Raw genomic sequence first — 8,785 nt, 5'->3', positions numbered from 1 at the left:
AAGTATTTATTTTCTTTGTAACATATTGTTTTACTTCTTATTTATTTTCTTTGTAATATATTGTTTTACTTCTGATAAAATAAAACTTATATTGACATAAACATGGAAATAGTAGGTAGAAAGGCCTAGAAGAAGGAGTCTGTTTAGTCAAACTGATGACTATCAAAGAAGCCATGGTTTGAGTAGAGTGAGGGAGGAAGCTAAAGATAAATAATGTTGAGGATTTTGTAGACTACTATAAGGGTTTGAATTTTATATTAAATGATATGGAGCAGAATATATTTATAGGAAGGGCCCTAGAGAATTTCTGATAGAGAAGAAGTAGGTATACAGATAGAGAGTAAAGGGAGGGTTAGAAACCAAATGTTCTCCTGTGAACACATCAAAGTAAGATCACTTACTCAACATCCAAGTCAAGTTGCCAGAAAGCATTTGAATATGCCAACATGGAATTTAGTAGAAGGGTAGAGAGAGTGGTTGAATATACTAATATAAATTTGATATTATTAGCACTTAGATGTTATGAAAACTCATGTTCTTGAATCTGACTACAAGACTGGATATCAGAGTTTTATCAAAGAAACTACCTTGTGGGGGACAAACATGGGTTTCTCATTGTGTTATAACCTTCAACATTTGTGGAAGCTGATTCATGTATCTCTGAAAAGCTGTTGTTTTCATGCTCAATGCTGGAAGAGTAGGATGGAATGAAGGAGAAAAAGAACAAGTATAAGCTGGAATTCACAAGTATACACAAGCACCCCCTGAAGACAGACTGAAATCAGCTTCAGCTTCTGCTGCCTTTTACCTTGATGATATGGCTATTCTGCAGAGGCTGATGTCCTCAGTCATGGGGTTGAAGATACACACCAGGCCTGGAAGAAACAGAATAATTGAAGACCCGGGCTTCTCTATAAACCAATACATAAGCAGCCAAAACCATAGTCATTTCACCTCCACCTTCTAGATCTCACAACAATCTCTCTTGTCATTCATGCTAACCAGAAACTGACAAGAAAAGAAATTCTTGGAAAAGTAGTTCAGTTTGGCTGAGTTCACACATGCATTACAGAGGATGAGGAGAAGATGGAGATCAAATGAAGTTATTCATTGTGAGACTTAAATCTTGTGCCAGTCAAAAATTTAGAGGACAGGAATATGAAGCTTTCTAGGAAGTGCCCTCCAAAGAAGAGGGCATATCCTTTATGTGACTAAATAATGGTTATTTTCTGCAAAGAGGATATAATGGCAGGAGTTTGGACTGTGAAACTGAAACTTCTCACTCATGAAAGGTAAAAAGATTCATGTCAGTAAAGGGTATTAGCCTATCGCACCAGACCTGGACGTAGGCCAAACTATGCTAAAAGCCAAATCTGTTAATTCACTGGGTTTAAGTTGTATGTGGGGTTGGGGAAAGAGAAGGGAGGGACTGTTCTACTTCCTGCAACCAAAACAAAGTTCTGATACTGTAGATTCATGAGAAAACAAGATGCAAGCATATAATGACAATACAGACAATAGTGTGAAGGAAATCATCTATAAATTAAACAGAAATGAATCGCTCACTGGAGAATAAATGAAGTTAGAGAAAATTTATTTATGTATGTATTTATTATTTTGTTTGTTTTTGTCTGCTATGAACGCAGAGCTTGGACACTGTCCTTATCTTTTTGCTCAAGGCTAGCATTCTACCATTTGAGCCTCAGCTTTATGCCTAGTTTTTGTTGTTGTTGTTGTTATTGTTTGTTTGCTTGTTTGGTGGTTAATTAGATATAAGTCTCATGGACATTACTGCTATGGTTGCCTTCAAGATGCAGTTCTCAAATCTCAGCCTCCTGAGTAGCTAGGATTAGAGGCATGAACTATTAACTCCCACCAGAGATTTGTTTTTAAGATGGGAAGCACTACATTTGTTTATGAAATTAGAAATTGTACCAATCTGCATTTTCCTTCCTTCCTTGTTTCCTTCCTTCCTATTTTCTTCCTTTCTTTTCTTCTTTTTGACTGCACTAGGGTATGAATTGTGAGTTGTATATCCAAAGCAGGTGTTGTACTGACCTCTTTTGTGTGTGTGTGTGTGTGTGTGTGTGTGTGTGTGTGTGTGTGTGTGTGTTTGCTTTTGTTTCCAGCCCAGGTTATTTTTGTTATTCCTTATCCAGGTACAACCTTATTATTTTATTTTTATGTCCCACCATAGAAATTATTATATTATTACAAATAACTGAATTATATGCCACGGTTTCAGTGCTATAAAAAGACTTCAGCCAGGTCCTTATGGCTCACACTTGACATCCTTGCTATTTAGAAGGTTGAGATCTGAGGACCATGGCTCAAAGCCAGATCACTGCAGAAGGCAGTGAGATTCTTATCTCCAATTAATTACCAAAACACCAGAAGTGGAGCAATGCCTCAAAGTGGTACAGTACTAGCCTTGAGTGAAAAAGTTTAAGGACACTGCCTGGGCCCTGAGTTCAAGCCCCAGAACACACACACACACACACACACACACACACACACACACACACACACACACACACACACACACACACACACACACACATTCATTGAAAATAGTTGGCAAGATAGGCTCTTTCATTTTAAAACTCTATTTGTAATACACATTGTCATTTCAGCTATTTATTTCAGTCCTGCATAAAGCACATTCAGCTTACAATTCAAACATAATATACTAATTAGCGTTTTTATTTAACTAGAGTTTTTATTAAAATTCCATTTTTACCTTTTTTACAATAATAAATGATCAGCCTTCAGATCATTAAGCAATGTATTAAAGTGTTCTGTAATTAATTTTAGGCATAGTTCTATGCCCACACACTAAATTATCCCAGGAAATATGCTAATTTCTTAGCCCTATTCAATACAAAGTAAAACTCAGGGTTGTAAATCTTCTTTCAGTTTATAACTCTGGGAAAATATTCTTTTATTTTTTATCATTTGTCATGACAGTAAGTGAAATCAAGTTAGAGCTTTAACTATTTTATACTTTCTCTTCGTATTTTTATTCCTTATTTCTTATTATAATCCTAATTATGTAAAGAAGACATGTAGCAATTACATGATCGTCATAGTAATAGCAATGTTAGAGACGAATTAAGTAGGAGTTATAGTTATCATCAACCAGTCCTAATTAAAAGTAACTTCCTGAAGAAAAATATTAATGTTCTTAAATATTCTACTAAACCACTTAAATATGTTCTCTCTCAACTGGGCAAGATCCATTCTATCATACATGAGAAGTTGCTGTCTTTTTAACTTAAAGTTTACATCCTCACTGGATAAATAACAATCATTTTGTAATAGGAAACAAATTATACACTCAAACATGTTCCTATCAGTAAGTTTTGTTGACAACTGAAAACCCGTAGTACCCAGGGCAGCCTCCGCATGGTGCTCATGCTATGTTCAGAGCCACCTGCTAGTGCAAAACAAATATTCAGAGCCCTGAAAATAACTTCCATAATAAAGCAAAAGACTCATATACAGAAGCACTGTATCTGAAATCCTACCTTATGTAAAATCTGGCTCACAGACTAAAAGTTTTGGGTTTTGTTTGTTTGTTTTTGTTTTTTTGTGATTGATTGTTTTATTTTTTTCTTAATTTTTTTTAATTGTAAAGATGCTATACAGAAGGGTTACAGTTACATGAGCAAGGTAATGAGTCAATTTCCTATCGAGCATTGTTAACCTTTCATCCACTCCTTTATTTTTCCCCTACAGTCCCTTTCAATTCTTCCCCTTTTCCCCCACAAACTTGTAAAGTTCGACATACTGTAAAAGTTTTGACAAATCATTTGGGGAAATCATGGTAAAGCAGAATAAATGATGCTATGAATAAAATTTAAATTTCTCATTTCATTTTTGAAATCTCATTCAATAGGTTCAATGTCACATACTTTTATCTATATTCTATTTTCTCTCTTCAGCTTCTTTAATGGATGGTTACTTGTAATGGAAAGGTAATATGGTAGGGGGGAGAAGATCCATAGGAATTCTGCGAGAATTTATTCATTTATTTATTTATTTGTTATTGTCATTATGCTCTCTAAAATGCACTTTCCAAGCCAAAACATTATTTATTTTCAACATTCTGATTTCCCTTCTTATTCTTTACAATTTAAACTTAGTATTTGTTATCATTTATCTTAGTGTGAAACAGGTACCAATGAGTTGATGGCAGCTTTATGTGATGTGTTAAATTTTTGTATTTGAATTTGCCAATTTTATGTCAATTGAAGATACTAAACCATTACATAACATTTCACTTTCTGCTTAGTTTATTGTCAACTAAGGATAATTAATTTGTCTACATCCTTTCTCTTCTTTCAAAATGGTACATAATAGTGTTCTTTACTTTACATGCTCATATTTACTGCTTGTCAGTGGTCAAGATAAAATTAAGTAAAAATAATATAAACTATATTCAGAGATGCTTTGCGTATGTAAAGTGCTTTGCAAATAATGCACTCTCAGCAAATATTTATTGAATAAATTATTCCATGTCAATGGTTTGAGTCTGCCTCTAACAAGGATAATTTAGAAAATGATAGATTATGGAGAAATGAAAGCAGTTTCAAGCCTGGAAATTTGAAAAAATACAAAATTCACAAAATTTTTATGCGGAATCATTTTTTCTCCCACTCTCCATCCCTTCTCTTCTTTCTCTTTGAAAAATTAAATAATATAGAACCTGACCATGAAAAATTGAGCATGTTGTTCCCAAAAAGAAAAAAATATATATATGGGTGGTCTCAAAAGTCTAGAAAGAGAGATTAAAGAAATCAACAGATGGATACATTCTTTACTTCAGTTTATGGTATTTATTATTAGTCTCATACTGAGTCCATTTTTTATGTATAGTATAAAATATTTTCTTTAGTTTAGGTACATTAATGATAACATTGTTTGAAAATGTTGGAATCTTTTGGATAAAATAATATAAACACTGAAAACTATTTGCAAGTGATTTATTGCCCTTAAAATCCTTTCTTGGAAACTGCTTCTTTTTTTAAAATTGTAAAAATACTGTACAGAGGGGTTACAATTACATGGGCAAGATAATGAGTACATTTCTTATCAAGCATTGTAGCCTCCTCCTTTGTTTCCCTTTCCCATCCCTTCCCATCCTCCCCCATCCCTCCCCACCCAATCCTCCCCGCCACCTTCTCCAGCCCCCCCCCCACGAAAGTTGTAAAGTTCGTTTTCGACATAACGACTTGTACATCTCATTGTTGCAATGGGTCCACCTGTATCCCTATTTAAATGATTTGTTTTTCCCCTTCCCCTCCACAAATTATACCTACATCAAATACAGTGAAAGCAGGGGTTATACTATGGGGGAGGGACATACAAAGCAACAAAGAAATAATCTTATAAATGTGCTCGAAACAATCGCATGAAAGAAAAAAAAAACATTTGAATACATATGTTAAGGTTCATTTTCCTAACATCACCTTATCTGACCTTTTCTGCTTGACTCGGACATATACTAGATATTGCAAATAAGGGAAACCATGGGACCTCTGTTTCTTTGGGCCTGGCTTACTTCACTTAATATAATTTTTTCCAAGCCTTTTCATTTCCTAATAAATGGGGGAATGTCATTCTTTCTGATGGAGGCATAGAATTCAATTGTGTATATATACCACATTTTCTTGATCCATTCATCTACTGAGGGGAATCTGGGTACTCTGAAAACATTATAAGATGGAATAGGAGAAACCCAAGGTCTCCTTGGCACAGGCCAAAATTTTCTTAATAGAGACCCAGAAACACAACAAATCAAAGAAAGATTAGACAAATGGGATTTCATGAAATTGCAGAGCTTCTGCATGGCAAAGGACATAGCTAGCAAGATCAATAGAAAGCCCAAGGATTGGGGGAAGACCTTCACTAGCCATACAACAGACAAGGGTCTCATATCTAAAATATACCTTGAACTCAAAAAATTAAATCCCCCAACAACAAATCTTCAAAGAAACAACTGCCCAATAAATAAGTGGGCTAAAGACTTAAAGAGAAACTTCTCTGAAGAGGAAAGAAGGATGGCCAATAGACACATGAAGAAATGCTCAACATCCCTAGCCATAAAAAAAATGCAAATCACAACATTGAGATACCACCTCACTCCAGTTAGAATGGCTAAAATGAAGAAATTTAATAACAACAGATGCTGAAGTGGATGTGGACAGAAGGGAACCTTACTGCATTGTTGATGGGAGTGTAAACTTGTTCAACCACTTTGGAAAGCAGTATGGAGGTTCCTCAAAAGACTCCTCATAGAGCTCCCCTATGACCCAGCAATCCCACTTTTGGGCATTTACCCAAATGTTTACAAACAAGACCACACTAAAGCTACCAGCACAACTATGCTTATTGCAGCATTATTTACTATAGCTAAGATATGGAACTTCTTACTGTTCTTGTAACCAAAACAAGACATATGTATATCCATACATATACATATATACACATTCAAATATAGGACAAATTTCATAATATTTCTTAAAATATTAATTTTTTAGTTTTCTTAAAAGGTGTTTTTAAAAGATAATTCTACCTACTGTCTTTAACTCTGTTACTAACCCAAGAAGACTAATCAAAGACCAATCAGCCTACAAGGGTCAGTTTTTATGATCTGAGTTAACCTGGCTTATAGGGCTTTATCAGTTGAGTTCAATCTCAGATAACAGTTGTTGACTAAGTACCAACTGCATTGAATGTTTTGTTGTTGCTGTTTTGTTTTGTTTATAAAGCTATGAACATTATTAACATGTAGTAAAGATAGCCTTATGCTGGCATATTATTTGAAAGAACTGTTGTACAGTTTTGCACTCTATGGAAAGACAATACAATTATTGGAACCTGGATTCTGGAATGTGTGTCTGGGCAACTTACTAGTACTTCACCTCAGGCAAATTGCTGAACATCTGTGTGGTAGACTCACCTTATGTGTAGGCAATAAAAATGACTACCACTGTATAGGATTCTTATCAGAGTTTGACTAAATTATCAACATGCCTTTCAGGGTGCATAGCTTACAGAAAAGGACTATATTTGATTAAGATGGAATCAGTTTGAAGGATGACATTACATTTTTTAAACTGCTGGTAATATATTACAAACACTATAGGTGCAACCAGTAATTACCAACATATATTAAGTTTAATATTTCATCTTACATTTTATTTCTCTATTGACTTATTTATTTATTTATGTTTGCTAGTCCTGGGACTTAAACTCTGACTCTGACCCTCTCTGTGCTCAAGGCTAATGCTCTACCACTTGAACACTTGAACCACGCTGCCACTCCCACTTCATGCTTTTTTCTGAGTAGTTTTTGGAGATAAGAATCTCACAGATTTTTTCTGCTCCAGCTGACTTGGAACTGCGATCCTCAGATCTCAACTTTCTGAATAGGTAAGATTACAAGCGTAAGCCACTGGCACCCGGCATATTTTATTTCATATTTTATCCTGGTAGTGACATCACAACAGCATCTAACTTCTGCCAAGCAGTTGATTGGATTGGACCTGATGGATCATTATCAATAGGCTTCTACTCTAGAGTAATTTCATTTGCTGTTTCTCTTCAACTTCCTGACGCACTACAATGTAGTAATAGTTATCCAGATACAAATTTTATGATCTAAGGCATTTGAATTGAATGGCCCATAAAAGAATCAGAAGCCTTAGCTTGTAAAACCCAGCAGCAGCAATGGTGGCAGCAGCTGCAGCAGCAGGGCCTATTGATGGGACACTTGAGCTGCTCCAGACTGGACATCCTTGGAATAGCAGGGCCAACAGGAATGGAAGATGGATTAGTGAAGCTGAAATTCCATAACTACCACAGCGAAATTTTATCTTTAGCTCCAAAAAAGGTTCATCACCACGGCTATTGTGATATTTTTGGACTATTAATGGCTTTAATTATAAGGTTCTTGAGATGTAGTCCTACATTATTCACATATAAATAATGTTCATGTCATCATTTTCGCATATAGTACTCAATTAGAACAAGGGTATTCCCCACTCCATTCTGAAAGTGACACTTGACATACTTAACCTCTTCTTTAGCCTACAACTCTCCCTAGCTATATTAGTAATTTCTGCTGAACTAAAGAAAGGAATAAAATGTCAAGGATTTGCTGATGTTGTGTTTATCTAAGAGCATGATTCTCAGGCACAGCAGGTAATGTAGGTGCATTAAATCCTGGAAAGATGTGCTATGGTTTAGTAATAAATGAATCAAGTAGCTTAACATTTTTAGTTCCTGATCATATGAAGTCCACTATGGGTTTAGGTTACTTTACAGGACTAGTGTCCCCAATATGCTGATTCTACCACCCAGGGTGTTTGAGTCTTCATCATTTCATTGTGAGATGATGTCTTCCTTTCTTCTATTGGGAAGATTTGAGAAAGGTGGAAAAATTTCTTAGGAGTACCTAAGTCACTACTCATCCCATATAGGATATTTATCGCACATGATTTTACATACTGCCATTTTGCTGATAAATATTGTTCCCATATTCCTAGAAGGGAAGAAAAAATGATCTTCTTGAGGAGATTGAAGACTATCCCTACCTCCACCTGTCACTTCAAACTTCTCACCTTTTTTTTACATTTAAGATGAATTTTCATCATACTATGCTATTGCAATATAAATCGTATGTGTGCCAAACCAGTGGCTAATGTTTAGATAATACAGGCCTAAAGGAACCTCTATAAAATATCTAATTTTGATATATAAAATTTGAGGTTAATTGAGA

The sequence above is a fragment of the Dipodomys merriami genome, unplaced genomic scaffold (assembly GCF_024711535.1).
Source record: "Dipodomys merriami isolate MVZ:Mamm:240054 unplaced genomic scaffold, mDipMer1.0.p SCAF_5, whole genome shotgun sequence".
NCBI classification, from domain to species: Eukaryota; Metazoa; Chordata; class Mammalia; order Rodentia; family Heteromyidae; genus Dipodomys; species Dipodomys merriami.
Note: the sequence above shows the minus strand (reverse complement) of the source record.